Here is a 26,349-nt window from a genome sequence, read left to right on the forward strand (position 1 = left end):
TGAGTGCCTTGTACATGCCAGCCTGGGGCTGGATGTTGGGGACACAAGCAGGGAACAAAGCAGACACATTCCTGTCACCATGAAGCTCACAGCCCAGCAGGGGGAGGCAACCAAAACGCAAGTAAACAGATTCATAAATAAATGAGATAACACAGTGTGATGGGCCTGGTAGAAAATAAACAGGGTGGTGCGATTTATCAAGGAAGGTCTGAGCTAGGTCTCAGCTCATACACCATCTGAGCTGAGACCTAGAGATGAGGAGGGCCTGGGTTTGTGCAGAAGAAGGTAGTGGTGCTGCGAAGGGGGCTGGGAGGGGCTTTCCAGAGAAATGAGCAGCAGGTACAAAGGCCCTGAGGCAGGACTGAGTAGAACTGAGTGTTGGGGGACCAGTAAGGATTCCTGTGTGGCTGGAGCAGAGTCAGCAAGGGGAGAGAGGGAGGAGGGGAGGGCAGGGAGGGGACGGGGCACATCATGCAGGGCCTGTGGAATTTGGATGATTTCCTCCAACATTTTATGATGAAAAATTTCAAACCTACAGAAAAGGTGAATTTACAGTGAACATCTATATACCCACCACCAGACTCTCCCATTCACGTTTTGGTCTATTGCTTCATCACACATCTGCCCATGTATCCATCCATCCCTCTATCCACCCACCAGTGCATTTCTCGGTGCATTTCAAAATAAGCAGCTGGGGTGGGGGGGGGAGGGATAAATTAGGAGTTTGGGATTAAAATATACACACTATTATATATAAAATAGATAATCAACGAGGACCTACTGTATAGCACAGGGAACTATACTCAATATCTTGTAATAACCTATAATGGAAAAGAATCTAAAAAATAAATATATATATATATATATGTGTATATATATATATGTATAACTGAATCACTTTGCTGTACAGCTGAAACTAACACAACATTGTACATCAACTATATTTCAAGAAAAAAATTTTAAAAAGCAGCAGACATCAAGTCACATCACCCCTAAATATTTTCAGCATGCAGATCATTAACTAGAGTTCGATATTGACTTACGTGTTTTTTTTTTTCTTTCAAGGTAAAATTTACTAGAGCAAAATGCATTCATGTTAACTGTACAGTTGCTGAGTTTTGACAAATACACGCACCTGTGTAAACCAACCTCCGGCCACAAACATTCCCATCCCTCCACAAGGTTCTCTCTTGGGCCCCTTCCCACTCAGCCTCCATCTCTACTGTCCAAAGGTAACGTCTGCTCCAGTTTTTTTTCCATCAGGGATTACTTTTGTCTGTTCCAGAGCTTCATATAAATGGAATCACAAACCCCGTCTTTGTGTCTAGCTTCTTTCACTTGTGTAATATTTTTGAGATTCATCCCTATTGTTCCAAGATCAGTAGCTTCCTTCTTTCTTTTTTTTTTTCAAAAAAAAAATTTATTTATTTATTTGGCTGCGCCAGGTCTTAGTTGCGGCATGCGGGCTTCCCTCTAGTTGTGGCGTGTGGGCTCTAGAGCGCACACACTGGGGCTCAGCAGTTGTGGCGTGCGGGCTTAGTTGCCCTGCAGCATGTGGGATCTTAGTTCCCCGACCAGGGATCGAACCCGCGTCCCCTGCATTGGAAGGTGGATTCTTAACCACTGGACCACCAGGGAAGTCCCGAGCTTCTTTTTTTCTTATTCCCGAATCTTTGGTACCAAATGAATGTACCACGATTGGTTGTCATTTGCTCGTTGATGGGTATTTGGGATGCATTCAGCGTTGCGGAATTATGAGCAAAGCTGTTCAGAACATTCACATCCGAGTCTTGTGTGAACAGAAGTTTTCCTGTCTCCTGGGTCCATCCGGAGGAGTGGAATTGCTGGGTCATTCTGCATGTTTTCCTTCATAAGCAACCGCCAAACTGTGTTCTGGGGTGGCTGTACCATCTTACACTCCATTTCGTGCAGTCTGGGAGTTCTATGGCCCGTGTTTTTATTTTAGGTGAGATGGCAAGCAGGGTGGGGGGGGGGCTGTTGGTTGCCATACAGGAAGTGGCCTTGGAGGCCAGAATGGGGGCTCACCCAGATAATCCAGGATCCTTCCCCCCATCTCAAGGTCAGCCGATCAGCAACCTTAATTCCATCTGCAATCTCAGTTTCCCTTTGCCACGTTAGGTAGCGTATCCCCAGGTTCCAGGATTAGGATGTAGACATCATTAAGGGAGCATTATTATTGAGAAAATTCACTGAGTTGTGCATCTATGTTGTGGGCCCTTTCTCTGTGCAGATTAAAATGTTTGCCTTGAAAAAGTCTATGATTCTACTAAAATATGACACGAATGAACTCATCTATGAAACAGACTCACAGACATAGAGAACAGGCTTGTGGTTGCCAAGGGGAGGCAGGGTGGGGGAGGGATGCAGTGGGAGTTTGGGGTTAGCAGATACAAACTATTATATATAGAATGGATAAACAACAAGGTGCTACTGTATAGCATAGGGAACTATATTCAATGTCCTGTGATAAACCATAATGGAAGAGAATATGAAAAAGAATGTGTATATATATATATAACTGAATCACTTTGCTTTACAGCAGAAATTGACACAACATTGTAAAGCAACTATACTTCAATAAAATACGTTAAAAAAAAAAAGTCGAGGGCTTCCCTGGTGGCGCAGTGGTTGAGAATCTGCCTGCCAATGCACAGAATACGGGTTCGAGCCCTGGTCTGGGAGGATCCCACATGCCGCGGAGCGACTGGGCCCGTGAGCCACAATTACTGAGCCTGCGCGTCTGGAGCCTGTGCTCCGCAACAAGAGCGGCCGCGATAGTGAGAGGCCCGCGCACCGCGATGAAGAATGGTCCCCACTTGCCACAACTAGAGAAAGCCCTCACACAGAAACAAAGACCCAACACAGCCATAAAAATAAATAAATAAATAAACCCAAAGTTAAAAAAAAAAAAAATTAAAAAAAAAAAAAAAGTCGATGATTCTGATTTCAATTCCGACAGGTGGGTATTTTTCCCCACACCACCTCTGACACCAGCTGTGTATCCTACAATTCAACTCAACTCTGACACCATCTACCTGGAGATACACCGGTTGAGGGCTCAGTCCCACAAGGCTGTACCCACCCCACTTCAGACGCCAAGCACAAGTCCAGACTGTCACCTTTGCTTCTGACCAACTGGCCATAGATGGAGGTCCCCACCAGCCCTCCTTGGTTCGATTAATTTTCTACAGCAGCTCACAGGACACAAACAGTTTTCTTCCTAGATGACCGATTTATTATAAAAGGATATATAACTCAGGAATAGCCAGATGGAAAGAATCATAGGGCAAGGTATCGGGGAAGGGGGCGGAGCTTCCACGCCCTCCCCAGATGCACCAGTCCCCGCACATCTCCACAAATCTCCTTGCGTTCATCAACCTGGAAGCTTTCTGAACCCCCATCCTTAAGGGTTTTTATGGCGGCTTCATTACATAGTCGTAGTAATTAAATCCTTGGCCACTGGAGGTCCAGGGGTGGGAATGAAAGTTCCAACCCTCTCATCAAGAGGTTGGTTCCCCTGGCAACCAGTCCCATCCTTAGGTGACCTGAGTGGGGGGCTTTCCAAAAGTCATCTCATTAACATAACAAAAGGTACCTTTATTCCTCTTATCACTTAGGAAATTCTCAGGGTTTTAAAAGCTCTGTGCCAGGAACCGAGGAAGGCCAAATATCTACTTCTCATTATAAATCACAATATCACAAGTCAAATACAGAAAAAGAAAAATTCTCAGAGTCTGAGGAACTGGGTGAACCAGGATGGTGAATGGATTTGGGGGCAGGAGGTGGGTTTGGTGTTGGACAAGTGGGGGGAAGGTGGACTGTCAATCATCGTGTGCCTAATGTTTAAATCCACGGGGATGTGTCAATGAAAAAATATTGCCTGCTATATGAGTAAGCAAAGGATGTTGCAGCCAACAAGCCACCACATTACAGCTCTGTCCCCCCTCCCCCCATGGTGAGTCCTGAGGGAACTCAGGATGGAAACAGGATGCCCGCCATCTAGCTATACCCACCCCTGACAAGTGCACCCCGAGGAGATTCAGGATGAGAAAGCACAGATTACTGGCCCAGATAGCTGAGGTGCATATCAAAGAAACGAATTCAGTAAGCCCAGATTCTTGCACCTTCCCATACAGAGAAAAGCCCTGAATTCCTTAACTTGAGCTACCTGGTTTTCTTTCAATGAACAGTAATCTTTTGATGTTCTGACTACCTGGTCTTTGTTGCAAAAACCCCTGTATATATCCGGGCTCCTTCCTTACCTCTTTGGAGCAGTTCCTTAGAGCTACCTGAGAGGCTGTTTCCTGGGCTTGAAGTCCTCAGAATGTCTGCAGAATAAAACATAATTCTCAACTTTTTGGTTGTGCATTTTTTTTCCATCGACAGTGGATCTGGGGGCAGGAGTTGGGTTTGGTGACAAGAAGCTCCTCCAGGGCTGGGGCGGGGGATGGATGGAATCCCCCAGGGAAGGGGTGTAGATGAGGGAACAGCCCACAGACCACGCCTTATGGCGTCCAGGTTCAGGCATCATTGAAGTGATTAGCAGTAGCCGCCACCACTGGATACTCCAGCGTCGGGGGAGGGGGGGGGGGACACCAAAAGGCAGCAGCCTGACAAATGGGCAAAAGTGTCAAACAAACGAACGAACCAAAAAAGGAAGAAAGAGTGCCGCTCACTATCCAGTTATACAAAGGGTTAAATTGTGACCCACAGGCAGTGAGCCGTGAGGGGAATTCAGGATGGAAAAAAAACACGACGAGGCCTTTTGTGCTTTGGATCAAAGGGTCCCTGGATAGTTCAGACGCACAGCAGGAAGAATTTCAAAGACCTCAGATTCGTGTATCTTCCCACACACAGACGAGCACGAACATCATTAACCTGAGATATCTGCTCCTTGTGATTGGCAGTCATTCTTGCCCAAGATGTATGCTTGACTACATGCATTTCCTAGCCAGAAAAATTCATATACATTCTGCCTACTCCCCTACCTCTTTGGAGCTGTTTACTCAGAGCTACTGAGTGGCCTTCTTCAGGGCTATAGTCCTCAGTAAAGACCCAACAAAACGTAAACTCACAGCTCTCCTGTTGTGCATTTTTCTTTAAGACAGGTGTGTGGGGACTTCCCTGGTGGTCCAGTGGTAAAGAATCCGCCTTCCAATGCAGGGGACGCGGGTTTGATCCCCGGTCAGGGAACTAAGATTCCCACATGCCACGGGGCAACTAAGCCCGTGTGCCACAACTACTGAGCTTGGGCGCCTCAACGAGAGAGCCCGCGTGCCGCAAACTACAAAGCCCACGCGCTCTGGAGCCCACATGCCACACCTAGAGAGAAGCCCGCGCCACAACAAGAGCCCTTGGGCCGCAATGAAAAGATCCCGCCTGCCTCAACGAAGATCCCGTGTGCCGCAACTAAGACCTGATACAGCCAAAAAAAATAAAGAAAAAAAAGACTATATCATCTGCAAATAGATAGTTTAAAAAATGTTTAAAAAAAAAAGAAGACAGGCATGTGACAGTGGCTAGTTTAGACTCACAAGGCTCAGAAGGCCCAGACAGAATAGACAGTTGGACAGGTGGATGGGAGAACTTCTGCCCAGGTGGTTGATCTCTCTAAAAAGAGATAAATTAGGAGTCTGGGATTAATATATACACACTACTACATATAAAATGATAAACAACAAGGACCTACTGTATAGCACAGGGAACTATACTCAGTATCTTGTAATAACCTATAATGGAAAACAGTCTGAAAAAAAAAATATACACACACACACGCACACACACACACATAACTGAATCACTGTGCTGTACACCTGAAAGTAACACAACATTGTAAATTAACTATATTTCAATTTTTAAAAAATGGTTTAAAAAAAAAAGAAACCAACTTCACTAACAGGCAAATTTCGCTTGATCCCATGCACCCACTGGGGCATAACTGCACACACCCAGCCCGGAATTCCTGGCCTCACTCTCCACAGCCTCCTAGCAGGAGCCACACCCACCCCAGGGCATCTATAGCCTTCTCCTGAGGGGCCCTCCCACCCATCTGAAGACCCCCAGCCAGCTAGAGATATAAGTGGGCTGTGCAGATGCCCAGTGCAGATGTAAGTGGGCTGGGCATCCTGGGAAGGCCCCCAGCCAGCTAGAGCTGGAGCCAGAACCCAGGGGTCCAAGCCCCCAGCCCCATGTTCTTCCCCCCACCCAAGATCGGGTCCACCACAGCCATGGTGCTAGCATGTCATGATGAGCTTTGGGGACAAGGGAGAACACACAAGAGCGATGGCATCTCGTAATCCCAGGCCTCTGCCCATGTCCCCAGCCTCAAAGCCCACTATTCACTGTTTGACATGCTCTGATACAATCACAAACACTGTATGATTTCACACACCCCAGCCTTTACAAATGCTGTCCTCTGCCTAGAATGCTCATCTAATATTTATTGTCCCATGCTGGGTGCTGAGGACATAAAATGGTGGGGAAAGCTGGCAAGGTCTCAGCCCTCATGTCTGTCTGGCAAACTCCTATGCATCCTTCAAAACCCAGTTCAGTTGCCACTTCCTCCTGGAGGCACCTCCCGATTGCCCCTACTTCAGATCCAGTTAAAGCACCCTCTGCCAGCTCTGCCTCATTCACTGTGACATTGGAAGCTGGCCAGGCAGTCTTTTTGGTTGGGGGCAGGGTGGAAAAGGAAGGAAGCATGACCAGTCTCAAACCCCAGTCCCCTCAGCTGAAGCAGGCATCGCCCTTTCTGGTCCCCAAGTCAGAAGGGGAAACAGAAATGCACTTTCCAAACCTGCGAGCCTTCCAAGGGGGCTTCAGACTGACACACCCTAACTGCAGAGGTCTTGGCCTTGGACCTCCTACCCTTTCTCTAACCTGTGTCCGTCTGTTTGTCCACCCCCTTTACCCTCTTGATAAAGAAGAGACTCTGAGGTTTGAGAAGTCACCCATTTCCTTGCATTGTGGTCGAGCAGGCCAGTGAGCCTGCATGTGGAGCACGTGGGCAGTGTCTGGCACACAGAAGGGGCTCAGGTACGGCTGTAACCAGGCATCCATGGCCAGCAAGGTTCAAACTTCTCTTCCACTCCTGCCCCTGACAGATGCCTTCCTCCCGACGAGCAGGCGGGAACGAGGGTCAGGGAGGCACTCCTCCTCAACCTTCATTTTTCCTCTTTTGGACCCCGGCTCCTCTGCTCATTCCCTATGACACTCTGCCTCCTTGGGCCTCAGCTGACCCATCTGAAAAATGGGTACAGCCAGATCTTCTGCTTTACTGCACCGTTGTGGGGGCTCAGGAAGCTGAGCAGTTTGTAAATGCTCCACGCTGCTGTTGCAATGGATTTGATTCCTGCAATTTACCCATCGTTGACCTTGTCATGGACCTTGCCACTGGTGTTTCAGTTCCCTCATCTGTAAAATGGGAATAACAATGCCCCCCTGCCTCCACACGGAGGGGATTGGGAATAATGCCTGGGGTGGAGTGAGCACTAAGTAAAACACAGTTACTATTAGCAGTAGAGAGGAGGTGGGGATGGGGAGCAGTCTGGAAAGGAGGGTGCTGGTCTGCGCAGGTTCTGGGTGGTTCTTCCTGGACACACACCCCACCGCCCCTCCCCCAGCGCCCACCCCGGCCTCTGCAGCCTTTCCTTAAAGCTGTAGCGAATGAATGAGCTTGCGCTGGCTCACCCAGGGCTGCTGAGGGGTCATGTGGAGAATCGCCAAATGGGTGGCCGGTCTAGCCTAACCAGCCTGAGGCTTCCTCCTCCTCACCGCACCCTGCCCCCTCTCCCCAGCCCGGTCCCCCAGCCCGGCTGCTTCTTGAAGGCACTTTGGTCCCACTCCCAGCCCTGCCCCTGCCACCTGGGAGCCAGACTCTGATAATCCTTCTTAGTGGCTAAAAATATCCCCAGATTGGGGGAGAGAGAGAGAGAGAGCAGGGCTTTGTGCTGACACGTGGAGGGAGAGGATGAGTACAGGATCCCTGTCACTCCCCTGAACCCCCAAAGGCCCCAGCACCGCCCAGCACAGCAGGGCTGTGCACAAAGGTTGGTTTTATTTTAAGTCTAGCTGGAAATGTAGAACTTGCCCGGGTTGTGAAAAAGGAAATCAATTCATACTCCAGATGTCTGGGTTGCCCAGGGAAGAACAGACACACTCATACACACTCACCCGGCCCCTGCAGACTGGCCTGCTGCCCGGGGTCACCTGACTCCTTCGGCTGGAGGCCCAGGCAGGGAACACATGATGGACTAAGTGGGGGTTATTTGTAGATAACCACAGCCACCCCTGCACTGGGCCCTGGCTCCTCCACTCTGGCATCTCTGAGCAGGGTCCCTGCGGGGTGCTAATGACCAGAGATGCAGCCAGTCCAGGAGAAACCACCTTCAAGGACCCTAAGGAGGGCCCCAGGTCCAGGGCTCTGCCTCGCCTCAGCCCCTCATACTTAGACACACTCCTGCCCTCCACACTCTGGCCCTGTTAGTATCCCCCCACCTCCACCGCACTAGCTCAATTTACTGTAATGGCTGCTTGATGGGATTCCAATTCACCAAGCTCATTCCTGCCCCAGGGCCTTTGCATGTGCTGTGTCCAACCCACCAAGCTCATTCCTGCTTCAGGGCCTTTGCATGTGCTGACCTCCCACACAACCTCTGTCTCATCATTCACATCTCAGTTCAGTATTACCTCCTCAGGAAGTCTTCTCAGGTCACTACCAAAGAAGCCACCATATTATACCATCTTCTTACCCTATTTTGTTGCTTCAGCCCCCTCACCCCACTTGATCAGTTTTCTTATTCACTTGTTTGTCTGCCTCATCCCAAGACATAAGCCTCATGAAGGCAAGAATGTTGTTTAGTCACTGCTGTATCCTCAGGGCCCAGGACGATGGTAAGTACCAACTAAATGTTTGCTAAGTGGATGAAAAAGCAGGTAGAACAGACACATGGACAGATGGGTGGATGGGAGGACTCTGGCTCAGGTGGTCAAACTTTCTAGAAAAAGAAACCACCTTCTTTATTAGGCAAGGTTAGCTTGAACCCCATGGTGTAGGTCCACTGCCTCCTTGTTTCAGAACTGGGAAGCCAGAGGCTCAAAGCAAGAAGCAGCTGGATGCAGGTCACCCAGCCAACAAGGGAGTGAGTCAGGGCTAGAAGCTCTCCAGGGTGGGGAGGGGGTTGCTCTGCCCACCAGTAAGCTCAGGGCTCACAGGCCTGTCTCTGCCTATCAAGGTTTCCCAAGGAGCAAGGTCCTACACCACCACCACCCCTAAGCTGCCCCAGAGCCTTTTCAGGGCCCCAGAAGCTCACACATGATTGAACTTTGCTTTCTTAACATCTATACCACCCCCCCCAACCCTGTCCCGGGCAGACTAAGGGGTCTGGGTGAGCCAGGCCATGTCCCCCGGAATCCCCAGCCCACTGGCCACCCCTCCTCGCCACAGCCTGCACCGCCAGCTCCCCTGGCTGCACCTTCTCAGAACCACCCCTTGGTGATGCAGCCTCCTATCGCCCCCCAATAAAGCAACCAACAGTGGGGCCATGAGGGTTGCTTTGCAGCTGCTTGGGGGCTGACAGTGGGGTCCCCAACCCCCTGGAATCTGCTCCCTCCCTCCTATAACTCCTGCACTACCCCACAGCCAGGTGCTAGGATTCCCAGAGCATCCCCCAGCAGTCCAGGCCTTTACATAGGTGGTGCCTTCTTCCGGAAGTGCCCACACCCCCTTCACTGTGCCAGTTCTTACTAGTCTTGAAGACCTGGGTCAGATTCAATTCCCTCCTTAAGAGGCCTTTTCTACCCTTCCCACCCTAAGGAAGCAGAGCTCCCTCCCTAGCCCTGCCCCACCCCACCCTAGGTCTTTCTTCAAAGCTTCTGTTCAGCCCTGGCTGGCCCCAGGGAGCTTAGAGAGCTGAGTCTCTCCCACTACCAGACTGGGAGGGTCAGACCAGGAAGAGAACTCTGGGGTCCCCAGCATCACCTAGTGTGGGTGTGTGTTGGGGGTTCGGTCAGGGAGGTTTCAAGAAGGACTGAGGGAGCAGAGGGGAGCAGGTCTCTGGAAGTTTGAGGTGGGAAATGAGCAGGTCCAGCCCCAGAGGCAAGCCGGGGTGGGGCAGCAGGATCTGATAGGTTACCTGCACGGGACTGGGAGGGATAAAGCATACAGATGGGAGTGTAAGGGGAGCTTGGGCTATTACAGTTGAAAAAAAAAAAAAAAAAAAACCCAACACGACTTTATTGAACGACATGCAAAAACCATGCATGTCTAAAGTGCGTGATTCAGTGCATTTGACATATGTACCTACTGGTGGAAATCATCACCTCAATCAAGATAATGAATATATATATCCATCACTCCCCCATATTTCCTTATGTGCCTTTGGAGTTCCTCCCTCCCTCCCTTCCAGTGAGAACTGGAAGAAACCTGGATGTCCAATGCTGGGGAACAGAAACCTCAGGATTCCACACTATGAAATATTACATCAGCGTTTAAAAGGAGGAGAAGATACAATACAGATAAATCTGGAGGACATGATGCTCAGTGAAATAAACCAGTCTCAAAAAGACAGATACTGGGCTTCCCTGGTGGCGCAGTGGTTGAGAGTCTGCCTGCCAATGCAGGGGACACGGGTTCGAGCCCTGGTCTGGGAAGATCCCACATGCCGCGGGGCAACTAGGCCCGTGAGCCACAACTACTGAGCCTGCGCGTCTGGAGCCTGTGCTCCGCAACAAGAGAGGCCGCGACAGTGAGAGGCCCGCGCACCGCGATGAAGAGTGGCCCCCACTCGCCGCAACTAGAGAAAGCCCTCGCACAGAAACGAAGATCCAACACAGCCAAAAATAAATAAATTAAAAAAAAAAAAGACAGATACTGTCTGATTCCACTTATAGGAGGTCCCTAGAGGAGTCAAATTTATAGAGACAGGAAGTAGAATGATGGGTGCCAGAGGTTGGTGGAGGGGGTGGGGAGTTAAGCATTTAATGGGGACAGAGTTTCTGTTTGGGGAATATGAAAAAGTCGTGGAGATCGGTTACACGACAATGTGAATATACTTAACGATACTGAACTGTGCACTTACAAATGGTCCAGATGATAAATTTTTTGTTATATGTGTTTTACCACAAATAAAAAATTTTTTCAATTAAGAAAATACCAAATTGGGACGAGGGGAGGAGGAAAAGCTATGCTCACGGACTTGGGAGGATCACTGAGTGGAAGAAAATGAAAGCAAAATGCAGACAGACACTAATGGCCTGATAGGTAACTCAGGTAAATGGAAAACCACCAAAAGTTCTGTCTTTGGTAATAGCGGAGTTAGCTGCATCAGACCGGCCCTCTCAGAGATAACAATGATAAACCCTGGACTACATACTAAAAAACTACCTGAAAGCTCTGGTGCTGCCATGCCCTATATGGTATCCATTAGCCACATGTGGCCATTTAAATTTCAATTAGTTAAAATTAAATACAATTTAAAATTCTGTTCTTCAGTTGCATCAGCAACATTTCTATACTCAATAGTCCAATGTGGCTTGTGGCTACCATATTGGGCACATATTGGTGTCGATATGGAACATTTCCATCATTGCAGAAAATTCTACTGGGCAGTACTGCTCTAGAGAGTGACCAAAGATAGGTAGAAGTTGGAGGGCAGTCTATACCTGCAATAAGGGAACAGCACGGGACGAGTTTCCCATTTTTCACTGTTATTTGCTGGAAATAGAAACTAGATTGAAAAATGAGAAGACAGAGCCCAAAGAGACCACAACAGTTCAACAATGGAGTAGAACATGCAGGAAAGGAAAAAGCCAAAAAAAAAAAAAAAAAAAAAAAGTCCAAATTCTATCCAAAAATGCTGTGCAAGTCTCTTGCTAACCCTTAAACCATGTGCAAGGCAGACTCCAACCAGCCCGGCTAAAGCTAAAAGAAAGTAAGATAACACCTGCCTCTCACTACAGGGAAAACAGACTTTGGAACTTGAGTCCAGACTGTTTAATTACCTATGAAAAAAAAAAAAAAGAATCAATGTTCTTCAGAGGACCACAACAGAATCCAGAGTGTCTACAATTTATCTTTCACAATGTCCAGCATACAATCCAATCCAAAATTACTTGACATGTGAAGAAACAGGAAAACATGACCCATAGTCAAGAAAGAAGGAAATTAATGGGGACTGACCTTGAGGCGACCCAGATGTTGGAATGAGCGGATAAGGACTTTGAAGCAGCTATTATAAATACGTTCAAGGATGTGAAGAAAAAGTACCTCCTAATGAATGAACAAATAAGAAACCTCAGCAGGGAAGCAGAAATTATAAAAATGCACCAAATGGGGATTCTAAAACTGAAAAATACAATACTTGAAGTAAAAAATTCACTGTGGACTCAGCCATGAAAAAGAATGAAATTTTGCCATTTGCAACAACATGGATGGACTTGGAGGGTATTATGCTTAGTGAAGTAAGTCAGACAAAGACAAATGCTGTATGATATCACTTATATGTGAAATCTAAAAAAACAAAATAAGCTAGTGAATATAACACAAAAGAAACAGACTCACAGATATAGAGAACAAACTAGTGGTTACCAGTGGGAAGAGGGAAGGGGGGAGGGGCAAGACAGGGGTAGGGGATTAATAGGCACAAACTACTATGTATAAAATAAATAAGCTACAAGGATATACTGTACAACACAGGGAACATAGCCAATATTTTATAATAAGAATAAATGGAGTATAACCTTTAAAAATTGTGAATCACTATGTTGTACACCTTAAACATACAATATTGTACATCAACTATACCTTAAAAAATAAATAAATAAAATGCAATACACATGGTGCAAGGGAAAAAAAAGAAGAAAACATTATTTATCCAGAGAAAAAGCAAAAAAAATTTTTTCCCACCATGGGGTTGATAGCTGATTGGAGACTGTAGAAGACAGAGCTAACTAGTTTGGAGAGAGATAATAGAAAATACCGAACAGAAGAAGAGAGAAGAAAAAAAATAAAGATTAAATAAAAATGTGCATCTGGAAGTGGACAGTGGTGACTGCACAAGGTTGTGAACGTACTTAACGCTACTGAGTCATGCGGTTAAAAATGGTTAAAATGGTAAATGTTTAGGTTATGTGTATTTTATCACAATTTAAAAAAATTGTACAGAGTCTCAGTGACCTTGGGACAATATCAAAAGATCCAACATGCATGCAATTGGCGTGCTCTGAGGATATGGTCCACACTCAGGAGAGTTATTCTATCAGGAGGGTGAGGGAGGGCGGTGCTGGTCAGCTTGTTTTGTGGTGCTCTGACTTTTACAAGAAGTATGTTTCAGGGTGACAAATTTTTTTAAAAATTGTAAAATACACGTAACATAAAAATTTACCATCCTAACCTTTTTTTAAGTGTACAGTTCCGTGGCATTAGGTATAGTCATTGTTGGGCAACCATTCCCACCATCCATCTCCAGAACTCTCTTCATCTTGCAGAACTGAAACTCTGACCCCATTAAACACTAACCCCGCTTCCCCCTCTCCCAGCCCCTAGCTCCCATCATCCTACTTTCTGTCTCTACAGACTTGACTCCTCTAGAGACCTCCTATGAGTGGAATCAGACAGTATTTCCCTTCTGTGTCTGGTTTATCTCACCGAGCATCATATCCTCATGGTTCATCCATGGTGTAGCAGGTGTCAGAATCTCCTTCCTTTTTAAGGCTGAATAATATTCCAGTGTGTGCATATATTAAGGGCGACTTTTTTTTCTTTTTTTTTTTGCATTGGGTCTTCGTTGCTGCATGCGGGCTTTCTCTAGTTGCGGCAAGCGGGGGCTACTCTTCGTTGCGGTGCACGGGCTTCTCATTGCGGTGGCTTCTCTTGTTGCGGAGCATGGGCTCTAGGCGTGCAGTCTTCAGTGGTTGTGGCACGCGGGCTCAGCAGTTGTGGCTCGCGGGCTCTCGAGTGCAGGCTCGGTAGGTGTGGCGCACGGGCTTAGTTGCTCTGCGGCACGTGGGATCTTCCCAGACCAGGGCTCGAACCCGTGTCCCCTGCATTGGCAGGCGGATTCTTAACCACTGTGCCACCAGGGAAGCCCAAGGGGGATTTTTAAATAGAAAACTATATTTGTACAAGAAAAAAGAAAAGGTTTCCAATGAAGGGGTGGTTGATGAGAGGAAATAGGGGCTCAGAGGGGGCACTTCTGGCTGGCAAACAGGCCCCCATTCCCGGCTCACCATTTATGAAACTAATTCCCAGTCAAGGTCAGCCCCCAAGATGCTGCTGCTACCCACCTTCCAGGGTGGAGGGAACTGTGGGCTCCAGGTTGTACTCTGATGGCATCCCACCTCTGCCCAAACTGGTCTAACACCTGCCCTACTTCTCCCACCAGCTGGCTGCTGGGCCCCTCTGCTGCCCCCAGATGGCAGCATTCATGGAGGCGGTTTCAGTTAGAATGAAGTAGGAGCAAAAGCCAAACTGCTTCCTGGGACAGCAGGCCTTGTTCACACCCACAGCAGCGACTGCTCAACACACCGGTGTTGGTACCACCCCAGGTGTCGCCAAAGCCGCTAGCTCCAGGAAGGCCCCGTGCCAACTGCCCCAAGCGCCCACCTCCCTGCACTCCAAGGGAGATGCAGTTACTGTTCCCATGGCACGGATGAACTGACTTATCATCCCAGGGTCACACAGCTGGTAAATGGCCCAGCTGCATGCGAACTTAGCTCAATACCTCCCAGCGTTCTAGATGGACACGGGCTCACGGAACCTCAGCCCAGCAGCGGCAGCCTACGCATTCTTGGCAAACAGGACCTGCTGCCTTTATGCCTGTGCTTCTCCCCATCTCCGCTTCACTACTTTGGACTTTGCCTGGGTCACCGGTGACCGCCCCCTGGCCCAGGCCAATCCCAGTGGTCATTTCTCTGTCCATGGATTCCTGACCTCCTAGTAGTATATCTGCCCCCTTGTCTGTCTCTCCTAACAACCATGGCATCCTGCCTAACCTAATTCAAGCTGTTTTTCTTCTCCTTTGGCCCTAAATGGTGCCAGTCCTGCACCCTCTCATACCAGTTTTTCTCCCTGGGAAATCTCACCCACCTGGAAGCCACAGTCGGTGTGCCTGTGCCTTGGTTTTCCAGATTCCTGCAGTTGCCAGGTTTCTCCCCCGATGCCAAACTGGCTAACCCAACACCGCCTGGCTGTGCTTCGCCCAGATATATCACACTCAGGTTATCCTTCACGCTGAGCATGCTTCTTGGCTAAGATCCCACCACGCACCCAGTCTTTGGGGACAGGAATCTGGGAGTCATCCCAATCCCTCCTCATCACCCCCCATCACCCCGGACATTCCGCTACTCACTAGGTCCCACAATTGCATCCATCTCCCCCATAACAATCAAGCGAGTCCCTTCCCTGCTCAATTCCCACTGATGAGGCCCCGTCTCTCATCTCAATCATTGTGGCCACCTCTGCCCTGGTCTCTCTGCCTCCGGGTTTTGCCCAGGCTGCCTCCCTCCATCCACATCTCCTTCCCCGAAAGAGAAAGCCAGCGTTGGAGAGGGCGTGGAGAAAAGGGAACCCTCCTACCCTGTTGGTGGGAATCTGAATTGGTGCAGCCACTATGGAGAACAGGTAGGGAGGTTCCTCAAAAAACTAAAAATAGAGTTGCCATATGATCCAGCAATCCCACTCCTGGGCATATATCTGGACAAAACTATAATTCAAAAAGATACATGCACCCCTATGTTCATAGCAGCTCTATTTACAATAGCCAAGACCTGGAAGCAACCTAAGTGTCCATCGACAGATGAATGGATAAAGAAGATGCTGTACATATATACAATGGAATATTATTCAGCCATAAAAACGAATGAAACATTGCCATTTGCAGCAACATGGATGGCCCTTAGATTATCACACTAAGTGAAGTAAGTCAGACAAAGACAAATATTATATGATATCACTTACGTGTGGAATCTAAAAACAATGATACAGATGAACTTATTTACAAAACAGAAACAGACACACACATAGAAAACAAATCTAGTTACCAAAGGGGGAAGGGGTGGGGGGAGGTATAAATTAGGAGTTTGAACTTAGCAGATACAAACTACTATATATAGATAAACAACAAAGACCTACTGTATAGCACAGGGAACTATATTCAATATCTTGCAATAAACTATAATGGAAAAGAAAAAAAAAAAGAGAAAGAGAAAGCCAGCTTCTCAGCATCATGTGCAGACAGTGGTCATAAAACAAACAAGGAAAATAAGATGACATTTGGTCCTGGCTGGTACTAAACTCCGGAGAGCCTGCCAGCCCAGGTCTGAGCCCTCCTTGTTCAAGGGAAAGTTGGCAAGTGCCTGTCGCCTGAGCCTTAAAGACACAGGGGCAGCAATGGGAGCCGTGGGCCTCGATGTCCTCAAAAGGGGGTGATTCTCCAGTGAACAACCCCGGCACGTGGGCTGTCCTTGCGATTTCAGATTAGCAAAGTTCTGCCCCAAGAGGTCACCAGTGGCTGGCGTCTGGGAGGTGATGGGGGCTGGGAAGCACGGCTGGGTAAGGGTGTCTTCAGGGGGTCGGGGTAGAGCATGTTGGGGTGGGCAGCCTGATCTGGGAACTACTGGCTTGGGCAGGAATTTGGGGACACACAGCCCAGGGCTGGGACAGGACCAGAAGATCTTCTTTCTCTGGATGGGGGACTCGGAGAAGGCATCGTTTGAGAAGGAAGAGGGGTGAGGATGGATGGGGAGAGGGTGTGGCCTCAAGAGCCGGGAGCCCCCGTACCCCCTGACTTGACAGGCAGCTGAACACAGGCCTGCAGACCTGTCAGGGTCCCAGAGGACAGAGGCTAACCGTGAACTTCAGAGTAAGCCAGCCTGGGAGGATCTGCTCCTGGCGGGTGGCCTCAGGCTAGCAGCGCCTTCACTGAAGGAGTTATCACCCCAGTGCCTGCCTGCACACCTAGGTAGGGCGGGGAGCCAAGCAGGGCATGTGTGAGATGGCTCATCAGGGGTGGCGCAGGGAAGGGTCCCCAGGGTGAGTCTGTCCGTGGGCCCTTTAAGAACCAGGGGTGTTTGCGTAACTGGAGACTAAGCACTTCCTCTTCCCCATCCATCCCTCTCTCAGCAACCCCACAGAGGCTCACTCTACAAGCCTGTCCCTCCCCCCACCCTGGAGAGGGGGCCTGCATGGGGGGCACCCCTCCCTCTGCGCCTGGCACTCATCACCAAGGTCTTTGTGATCTGGCCCTGCCCACGCCCCCTCTACCCTGCTGACCTCCTGCAGCCACCAGACTCCCCGGTTCTCAGCCTAGTGTCCATGGTCTGATTCCCAGGGTCTGTTCATATCTCAGAAACATCGCTGTAATGCAGTACCCAGATGCCTAATTTTTTTTTTTTTTTTTTTTTTTTTTTGGCCATGCTGCTCGGCTTGCAGGATCGAAGTTCCCCGACCGGGGATCGAACCCAGGCCCTCGGGAGTGAAAGTGTGGAGTCCCAACCACTGGACCGGCAGGGAACTCCCAATGCAATAGCTTTTGTCTAGGCTGTTTCCTCCACCTGGGTCACTATTCATCTTCCCCTAACCTTTCAAGTAAGCAGCTTGCCTGTCACTGCTTCCAGGAAGTCTTCCAGGACTGCCACGCTGGGTCGGAGAGCCTGTGGTCCCTCTGTTTGGCCCAGGTTATTCTGCATTGTAACTGCCCAGGGATGTGTCTGTCTCCCCAGTGGAGAGAGGGATCTGGAGGGGAGGCAGTCAACAAATTCCACTTCCTGTGGGTGTCTACCACCAGCTCCAACTCAGGCCTCAAGCTCAAATATTACCTCCTCAGAGGAGCCAAGTTAAATCGCCATGCGTAAGGCAATGGAGAATGTCTAGGCAAAATACAAACAAATGCTGGTAACATTTACAAAGGGGAGTGATTACAGAATATTTCAGTAATCAGAGAGAGACAGCTAGCCTCTGTTTCTCTGTAAAGAACTACTCTGAATGAAAGCCATGGCTGCAGTGATGGTTTCTAAATATTCTGTGACCAATCTCTAGGTAATATATGAGCAAGGCTTGTATGCAAATGCCTCATGTCCTTTTTATTTTTTAATAAATTTATTTATTTAATTTATTCATTTTTGGCTGCGTTGGGTCTTTGTTGCTGCACGCAGGCTTTCTCTAGTTGCAGCGAGCAGGGGCTGCTCTTTGGTGTGGTACGCGGGCTTCTCATTGCAGTGGCTTCTCTTGTTGCGGAGCACAGGCTCTAGGCGCGTGGGCTTCAGTAGTTGTGGCATGCAGGCTCTGTAGTTGTGGGTCGTGGGCTCTAGAGTGCAGGCTCAGTAGTGTGGCGCACGGGCTTAGTTGCTCCGCGGCATGTGGGATCTTCCCGGACCAGGGCTCGAACCCACGTCCCCTACACTGGCCACCACTGTGCCACCAGGGAAGCCATCTCGTGTCCTTTTTAGACTTCCCAAGGTCCGAAGGCATGACTTTTCAGCGAATTCCAAAATTTCATTTGGTTCATCTCAGAGTCCTGGCTGAATACTGTCATAGGTTGAAACAGGCAAGCACCTGCAGCCTATTTGGCTAGCAGAAGTCACCGCAAGCATGTGCCTAATTTTATCAACTCAAGCACCGAGACTTTCATGCTGTACCCCTGGAAAAGATCCTGAAAATCCTTAACCCAGAGAGTCAACTTCACCGAAGGACCCACAACTCAGGTTTGCTCCCTGGGCTCTTTATACAGGCTCTGAGGTCAAATAAATGCATCCTATTCCATAAACTGCAACATGTGTGTGGAGTCATGTGAATCTGGTTGTGTAAAAAAGGCGACTGTTTCAGAATTCAGAGTCACTACTTTGCCAGTGAGAAGAACTACGTTAGAGGAAGCAGACACCCGAGGACAGCCTGACACCTCCTCCAAGAACTGCCTTAAAATCTGAGGCCCAGGGACTTGCCTGGTGGCGCAGTGGTTAAGAATCTGCCTGCCAATGCAGTGGACATGGGTTCGAGCCCTGGTCCGGGAAGATCCCACATGCTGCGGAGAAACTAAGCCCGCGAGCCACAACTACTGAGCCCGTGTGCCACAGCTACTGAAGCCCGTGCGCTTAGAGCCCGTGCTCCACAACAAGAGAAGCCACCGCAAGGAGAAGCCCACGCACGGCAACGAAGAGTAGCCCCCACTCGCCGCAACTAGAGAAAGCCTACGTGCAGCAACAAAGACCCAAGCAGCCAAACATAAATAAAGAAATAAATTTATTTAAAAAAAAAAAAAAGAGATGAGGGAGGAGGCCGTGGGGATAGAGCATTCTAAGAAGCGGGAACAGCCTGTGCAAAGGCCCTGAGGCAAGACCAAGCCTGGTTGATTCAAGGCATAGAAGACAAGGCCCCTGGGGCTGGAACAGAGTGGGGGAATGAAGAGAGGCAAGGGCAGGGAGGTGACAACCTTATATTTAGATCTGCCCTAGCCAACAGCTCAGATGGAGAAATGACACCCAGAGGCTGACATTTCCAGAGCTTGTCCTGCTTGCTCTCCCCTCCTGTCACTGCCGTTGTCCCCTGCCATCTCCCGATAGGTTAGCCTTGATCCAGCTGTGGCCCCATCACTCCTGCCAGGATCACGGTCAAAGCTGAGCCAAGAGGACTTCCCTGGCAGTCCAGTGGTTAAGACTCCGCGCTCCCAAAGCAGGGGGCACGGGTTCGATCCCTGGTTGGGGAACTAAGATCCCGCATGCCGTGGGCAGCACAGCCTTAAAAAAAAACAAAAATGCTGAGCCAGGGCCAAAGGGAGGTGCCCTTAGGTGCACCCATCCCCAATTTGGAGGGGGTCGGGGAACGGTCCTGGCCACAGTGTCTGGGCTCAACAGAGCCACTGATGTAGGTGCCGGCACCCAAGTGTCCGAATCCCCTCTGTGAAGCCTTTGAAACTGGAGGGGTTTGGTGCATACCTGGATGAGTGAGGGTGGGGTGGGTGGGAAGGGTGAGCAGGCCCAGGTGACCAGGTCCTTGTCCACGGGGGTGGTGGGTGGGATGGGGAGGGATGCTGAGTCTTTTCTCCTACACCTGGAAAGGGAGTGACAGCAGGCTGGTGGAGGGGCCATCCTCAAAACACACCTGCTCTGGTTTTTGCTGCTCATCTTCAAGGCCCAGCCAGGCCCCTGCCTACCATCTCCTGTCACCTCCCTGAGAACATCCTGCCCCAACACCCAGCTCTGGGCTCTGCTCCTCCTCCTCCCTGGCCCCCTTCTCTGTCTCCATCAGCGCCCTCTCCCTGGTTACTTCCTTCCATTCCCTCCAGCCCCTCCAGGGAGCCTCTCAGGTCAGCTGAGCCCCCCACCACGTGCAGGAGGAAGGGGAGAAGCTTTGCCCACCAGGAAAGGGCTGGCCTTCTCTTCCTTCCTCTTGCCAGCCTCTTCTGCCTTCAGGGTGCACTGACCACTCCACACAGGGGACAACACACCAAAGCAACACCCCTGCAAACCACGCAGCAGTGGGGCCCAACAACCTTGCACCCCTCAAGCAAGGGCCCAACCAGGGTCTGCAGTTGTTGGATTGAGGGGCCCTGAGGACCCTCAGTCTCTTCCTCTGCCCCTCTCCCCACTCTCCCCCTGGCTCACTCTGCTCCAGACACAGCGGCCTCTCGGCTATACCTCCAACATGCTAGGCTGGGTCGTGCCTCAGGACCTTTGCACATGCTAGTCCCTCTGCCTGAAATGCTCTTCCTCCAGATGTCCACCTGGCTGGCTCCTTCTCATCCTTCAGGTTTCTTCCCTCTCCCGGCTGCCCCGCTCCCAGAACGTCGGCTCCATCCATGAGGTGGGGCGGGGGGGGGGGGGCGGGCAGCAGGGAAGCTTCATTTTGTTCACTGCTAGTCCCCAGTGCCTCCCAGCACAGGTGCTTCACAAGTACGTGCTGAATGAATCAATGACAGGGTGGGAGGGAGCTGGGGCCAAGCACAGGGTAGGGGGGGGATCCTCAGGGGGTCGCTGGCAGGGGCCTGACCCCTCGATACAGTCATGGGGCCCTGAAGCAAAATATGGTTTGGGGAGCCTAGGAGGAAGTGGGGAGAGAGGTGAGATCCTGCTGGTTCGGTGTGGAGAACTGGTGTGACAGGATCATATTAATTAACAAAGGTACAAAGGTCAGACTGAGGAAGGAGAAAGGTCTCCTCTATGTCAATCTGGTCAGAGCCAGGCTGGGTCTGAGGGGCCGATTCAAGGATAGCAAAAAGAAGCCCAGCCTGAATGGCTTGGGCATCGGGGAAGGAATGGCAACCAAATAAGGGAGTAAGACCCCTGCCATAGGGAGAAATTATTCAAGCAGGGGATTCAGAGACATGGCTGAGACTGACCTCATCTTCCACTTTGAAGCCCTTGCTCCCTTGGCTTCTGGTTTGCCACCCACTCCTGGTTTCTTTCCTTCCACCTTCTCTCCAATCCATCCCACCAGGGTGGGGATGTCTCCCAAGCTCTAGGCCCACCCCCCGCACCTGGTCTCCACCTGGGTGTCTAGTGGCATCACAATTTCCAGGTGCTGGGAAATAGACTGCTGACTTGCGCCTGAACCTGCTGCCCCATCAGTGGCTACTCCATCCCCACCCCATCCTCAATTTCAAGTCTATCCAGGATCCACCCACTTCTCTCATCCACACCTCCACCTGGTCCAGCCTCATCAGGGTCTGGACCAGGGCAGTCACTCCCATGCTGATTTCCTGGCTCCTGCCTGCAGCTCCTCCCATGTATGCTGTGGTGCTTCCCCTCCACATCTTTGTTCACTGGTCTCTCTGCCCATGAACTCTTAAAAATCCTTAGTAACCTGGCAGATGGTCACCTCCTACAAGAAGGCTTCCCCCACCCTTCCAGAGGCTGAATCAGGTCACTTCTCTGGGCTCCCCCTGCTTCCACCCGGGCATCCCCTCTGCTTTCCCAGGTGCTCATTACCAGCCGGACACCTCTCAGGTGATGACTGCTATTACTCCCATGTTATAGGGAAAGAAACTGAACCAGGAGGTGAAGTCACTAGCCTGAGAGCACTACATTCAAACTGGCAGGACAAGGTCAGAGGCAGCTTCCAGACAGCCGGAAAGGGGAAAGCCTGTGGTACCCAGATAAGAGAGGAGCGTGCCCCCTGGTGCCTGCTTTCCTGTGGGCATCCCAGGGGTGGCGGGAGGAGTGAGCCCTAGCCAGCTCCCCACGGCCAACTGCACTCATCCTAGCGGCTCCTGTGCCCGGTGACCACTTCACGCCAGGCGCTGGGCCAACTGAACACTTTACAGGCCGAACTCACTCAGTCTGCAGCCTGTGGGTCCTGGAGGTGGACGCACTTGCGCCTTCCTCCCATGTCTCAGACCAGGAAGCGGAGGCTCACGGGGCCCAGAACTCCCACCAGTGCAGCAGCCCTCCTCCATCCCCCGAGGCGCAAGGCTGCCCCTGGGACTGGCCAAGCCCTTTCCTACTTCGTAGCCGAGACTTCCACTGATCAGAACAACACTCCCAGCTACAGGTACTATTGACCCATTTTATAGATGGGCAAACTGAAGTCCAGAAAACTTTCTCTGGGGCCCCAAGGCCAATTCAATGGCCAAGGCTCCCAGCTGGGAGTAGGTGAGCTGGGAGGGCGGGCAAGGAAGGTCCCAACTGCCTCCTCCCTGCAGCCTGGCTGGGCCTGCAGGGACCCAGCTGCACTGAGTGAGGCTCTGGGCACTCCCACCACTGCCAAGTTTATTCACAGCAGCTCCTTCTGGAAGGGGGCTGAGTTGAGGCTAGGGACTCGGGGTGGGGGTGGGGGTGGGGGGAGGCTTCAAAGACAACCCTACCCTCCAGAATTTCTATTTCAGGTGGCCCCATACAACAGATCCAGGTTGCCCCCTTGCACGCAGTCACGTTGGACTTGGCCTGGGTTCAGAGTCAGGTCCTCAGGCACCTTCCCCCTCAGGTGGTATCTCACAGGTTTTGGAAATCGGACTCAGTCACAACTGCTTCACACCCTCAGATCTGTTTCTCCCTCAGTTTTCCTATCCTTCCACATTCCCAGCTGCCGGTGCCAGAAATCTCTTCCACGCACTTTCCTTCCTGCCCCACTTCTGAGCAGGCAGGGAATGCAGGCAATGTTCTTCTGACAAAAAGAACCCAAATTCACCCACTTTCCATCCCCCCCCTTCCTGTCGGGTCCAAACCAGCAGCCTCCTCCAGGGTCTCCTCCGGTCTCTTTTGGCCACAGCAGCTGCTGGGTCTTCTTAAGACACAAGTGGACCCGGTCACTCACTTTGTTCTAAGCCTCCGTGGTCCCCACAGACTTGAAAACGGAATCCACCTCCTCCTCGTTATCTTCGTGGCCCGGGGGCCAACCTCGTCTCACCTCGGTTCCCCGGCTCACCACTGCACTTCAGCCATGCTGGCCTCTTTTCCGCTCGGCAAACACACCAGTCTGGGCCCTGCCTCAGAATCTTTTGCTGTTTTCTGGGCCTAAAAACCCCTCGCTGGATGATCCCCTCAGGCCCGGCTGACACCTTCTCCGAGAATGCCTCCCTGACCCTAACCCGTCTCCCAGATGTGTTGTCTTCCCCACACTTAGCATGGCTGGAATGATCTGTGTCTGTTTCCGCGGGTCCCAGCCGTCTACGCGGCCGGGCTGCGGGCTCCGAGGCCAGGGTCCGGGCTGCATCCCCAGACCTGGCACGTCGGCGGCACCCCGTAGGTATGGATTCTCTGGTGACGGACCGACACCCCCCGTCGCGCTCCTCGCGTTCACACATCCGGATTCCCCCGCGTCACCGTGCTAGGCTCGTTCCCACTCCGGCCCGCCCGTTACGCAGCCGTGTCCTCGGGCGCTCGCGGCGCCCGGGCCCTCGGGGGAGCTGGGCTCTATCGGGAAGGCGGCCCGGGCCTGGGACCAGATGGGAAGCCCCGAGAGGCCGTCCCGGGCGAGTTGATGGGGCACTGCATGCGTCTGGGGGCCGCCGCGGGCGCCATGGCCTTGGAGGCGGGGCCGGAGCTCTCCGCGAGAGTGGCGTTCCGGTCCGCGTTCGGGGCGCGGGGGGTTCGCTTACCTGGGGTCTCAGGCGGCCGGGCGCACCAGGGGCCGGCGGCGGGGCGGGGGACACCGCGCCTGGCGCAGATGCAGAGGAGAAGGAGACGCGTACTGCCCGCACGACGCAGGCGGACTCTGCTCCGGGCACCGCCTCGGCCGGGGGCGGGGAAGCAGGCTTTAGGGGAGCGCGGGGCGGGATCGGGGGCGGGGCCTAGAGGGCGGGGCCGGGGCGGGGACCGGTTGAGCCCTGCGGGGCGCGGGGTCCTCCGGAGCTCGGCCCCTTCCGTGCGACTAGGCCGCTTCCTGGACCCCCTCCCTGCGCCACAGGGCCCCGCCTCCAGCCCCGCCCCACCCCGAGGCGTGCCTTGGAGGAATCCAGCCGCAGGTTTCTTGCTTGTGCTTTATCTCTTGTCTTTGAACCTAGCACCATCCGCTGAGCGCTCAGTCAGCCCCGGTTTCTCTTCCGTTCGCTTCAGGTCCTCCCCAGCCCCCTCCCGGGTCCCCTCTTCTGGCGCGGCTCTGATCCATCCGCGCATCTGCCAACACACCACGGACGTCCTGATCCGCCTGAGCGCACCGCTGGGCGTTGTGGCGGAGGCCCGGACTCCGCCCCAGGCCTCAGAGGCCACCCCCGGTGCCCCAAGTCTGGGGACCTGTCTCAGCTTTCAGGTCAAGCTGGTCCAATTCGTGGTTCATGGGTCCAACCGCAGAGTTGGGAACCCAAGGCACCACCCTGGGAGCTGGGAAGCGTGGAGGGCAGCTGGGCAAAGGCTGCGGTTCGGTGGGGGGCAGGGGTCAGGCTGCAGAGCTGGGAAGATAAGGCTGGGAGATAGGCCGGAGTGGGTGGTGGTGAAGCCCCAGGCTCCCTCTGGTCGGGTGGAACAGAAGGTGATTCCAGCGCACAGGGGCGGGGAGTCTGGGCGAGGCCTGAATGCAGGACAATCCCGCATCAGGCAGAGGTGGTCTGTGAGCACCTGAGCGGCACCTAAGGGACCCGTGGCCCAGCTGTCGCCAGTTGAAGGGAAGGGGGTTCCAGAGCCGCTGGCCAACCCCACGTCGTCTGGGCAAGTGGCTTCACCTTTGGACAATGTCTCTCCCTGAAGCAGACCCAGGGCAAGGTGGGGGAAGCCCGGGCTTTTTTTGGCTAGGCAAGTTGCTTCACATCTCTGAGATTTGATTTTCACACGTAGAAAGGGGGAGGGCAGCAGAGACCTCTGCTGCAAGTGTGGATGAAGCTGTCCGTCTTGATCCAGTTTCCCAGTGTTTGCACTTGCTGTTCCCTTTGCTGGGCTATTCTTTCTCTTTTCAAGTGTGTGCGTCCTTCCCCCTCAGCTCTCAGTCTGGCCCTCAGAACCCCTCTGTCCTCATTCACCCTTTTATTTTCTTCCCGGCCCTCCAGGAGCTCCTTTGCACATAGGGAAAAGGCAAACGATAAAGCCTCTTTTTCTCAGCGTTGTGACTAGGACTGTGGTATACGGCGCCTTGCACCTGGGGGTGCTCAGAACGTGGCAGCCATTTGGATTAATAGTGACACCAGAGACATGGTGGAATGGGGTTGTCCAGACCCCAGAGGAGAAGCAGGAGATTCCTGGAGGTGTGGAGGGGAGGTCCTCAGTAGAGGATTTGGGTGGGCCGGGGTCAGGGAGAGATTTCAGGTGGGAGGTACTGCATGGGCAAAGGTGGGGAGGCTGGAGGAAGGGCTCAGCCTGGCAGGAAGAGATGCAGGCTGAACCTTCTGCAGATGGGCTGCTTCTTGGCTACTCCATGCCCTTCTGTCCCCACCTCCCAGCCCACTCCATCTGTGAGCATGGAGTGTTCAGGGCAGGCTTCCAGGAGGAGATGACATCTGTAACCTGGGAGATGAGTGGGTGGGGGATTTAGCTGAGTTAGGGTCCAACGGTGAGTGACGAGAGGACAGTGGGGCAGGACCAGTCACTAAAGGCCCTCCAGGGTTCTCTGGGGAGAGGCACAATCAGATTTAAAATGAGACGGCAGTAGGAGTGGCTGGGTTCTGGTCTGGGAGTTGCAGACAGGAGTGAAGGGAAGAACTCTGGAGGGATTTAGTGGTAAAATCGCCAGGGTTTGTGGGAATCACAGGAGCCAGGGCCTGGTTGGTGGGAGGGGGGAGATGGAGCCATTTCTAAGCTGGTGAGTCCAATGTAGGGAGTCTGGGTGGTGGGAAGGGAGGGACCCTAGGGAGGCAGGGGGAGCTCCTTGCCTCCTCCTCCCCTCCACACCTTCACACCCTCTGTGCTTGAGTGCGGGACAGGAAAGTAGGACTGGGGAGGCTGATAAGCCCTGATCCAGGTAATAAGCTGAGG

General features: G+C 51.8%; 1 protein-coding gene across 4 annotated transcripts in view; it reads right to left on the reverse strand.

The window, feature by feature from the left end:
- CERS4 (ceramide synthase 4) overlaps nucleotides 1–24,195 on the reverse strand; it is a 32,878-nt gene extending 8,683 nt beyond the window's left edge. For 2 of the 4 annotated variants that reach the window (XM_036847765.1, XM_036847763.1), the window contains exons 1-2: nucleotides 24,048–24,195; nucleotides 4,284–4,349 (exon numbers count right to left, since the gene is read on the reverse strand). The gene's annotated coding sequence lies outside the window, so the exon portion shown is untranslated. The remainder of the gene's footprint in view (nucleotides 1–4,283; nucleotides 4,350–24,047) is intronic. The other 2 variants (XM_036847761.1, XM_036847762.1) reach the window with 1 other exon arrangement.
- Between the last annotated feature and the right edge of the window lie 2,154 nt (nucleotides 24,196–26,349).

This window comes from Balaenoptera musculus, chromosome 3 (genome assembly GCF_009873245.2).
Source record: "Balaenoptera musculus isolate JJ_BM4_2016_0621 chromosome 3, mBalMus1.pri.v3, whole genome shotgun sequence".
NCBI lineage: Eukaryota > Metazoa > Chordata > Mammalia > Artiodactyla > Balaenopteridae > Balaenoptera > Balaenoptera musculus.